Genomic DNA, 1,449 nt, shown 5'->3' with positions numbered 1-1,449 from the left:
AGTGAGCTTTTATAGACCAAACATGGAAACAAAGTAGAGGAATCACTTAGCTGATTGGCTACAGCTAGGCTTCCGCCCCATTTGCATATGGTGTGATGAAGCATTTGCCTTCTTTGGGCATGGTCTGATCAGGTGGCTGCCTGTGATTGGCTGGAGCTTGACTATTTGTTGCAAAAACGTACTCCTAAATTAGGTTTTGGTTTGTTTGCATACTACGTAAGGTTGCAGTTTGTTACATACGTACTCTAAGTAAGAGCCTTAGGCTAATGGACTCTTGCTTATTTAATTTAACAGAAAGTAACGGTCACAGGTTCTGGAGATTATTATGTGACATTTTTTGCGGGGGTATTATTAAGCCTTTCCCAGGCCAGATAATTCCTTATTTTGTATGGGATTGTCCTGTGTATTATAGAATGTTCAGCTGCATTTCTGGCTTCTACTCACTAGATGCCAATACTCACTGGAATCAAAAATGCTTCCAGACATTGCCAAATGTCTCCTGGGGGACAAAATTACCTCCAGTTAAGAACCTGTTCTACATGTATGTTTGCCACTGGTATATTTCTCTCTACATTGCATTTGAGAATTATCCATGTTGATACATTAAGACCTAGTTCATTAACTTTAAGTCCCCTATAATATACTATTGTATGAATAAAAGCCTTTTTCCCAATTTTTTTTCTCTGTAGCAAACAATGCTGCATAAATCATATGAAAATATTTCCTATAAGCGTGTGCAAAGAGTTTCTCTATGCTAGGGCAATAGTTCTCAAAATTTAACATGGTCAGAATTACCTGGAGAGCTCCTTTAAACATAGATTGCTGGGCAATACACCTCAAATTTATGATTCAATAGGTCTGAAGTGGGGTTCAAATTTCTGAATTTTTAACAAGTTCCCAGGTGATGCTGCAGTTGGTGGTTTAGGGGCCACTTTTTGAGAGCCACTGCTCTATGATATATTCCTAGAAGTTTGACTGTGAGTATGATTTACTAGGTATTGCCAAATTGCTATCACAGTGGTTATGGCAATTTCACTCCCACTCACAAGTAATGAATTAATATTTCCCTACGACATGACCAAGAATTGATGAGAGAGACTGTAATTTTTTGAAAAAGTGAGGGATTAGAGTGGCAACACCTAGTTTATTATTCTTTATTTCCCACAGTACTAAAGAAGTCACACATATGTTTATAAAATTAGTAGCCATTTGGGTTTCCTAGTCTGTGTATTTTCTGTTCTTATTTTTTGCATTTTTATGAGTTATTTATAGGAGTTTGTTTTACACTCCAGATACTGAATTTTTGTTATTTGTACACATTACAAATATCTTTTCCTAGTATGTATCTTGTTTTTTGAATTTACTTGTAGCTTCTTTCAATAAAAAGACTTTTAATGAAGTCAAATTTGTCAATCTTTTCTTTTATGGTTTTTGATTTTTTGTCTTCAG

This window comes from Propithecus coquereli, unplaced genomic scaffold (genome assembly GCF_000956105.1).
Source record: "Propithecus coquereli isolate 6110/MARCELLA unplaced genomic scaffold, Pcoq_1.0 Scaffold339, whole genome shotgun sequence".
In the NCBI taxonomy this organism is placed as follows: domain Eukaryota; kingdom Metazoa; phylum Chordata; class Mammalia; order Primates; family Indriidae; genus Propithecus; species Propithecus coquereli.
This window is presented reverse-complemented; position numbering follows the sequence as displayed.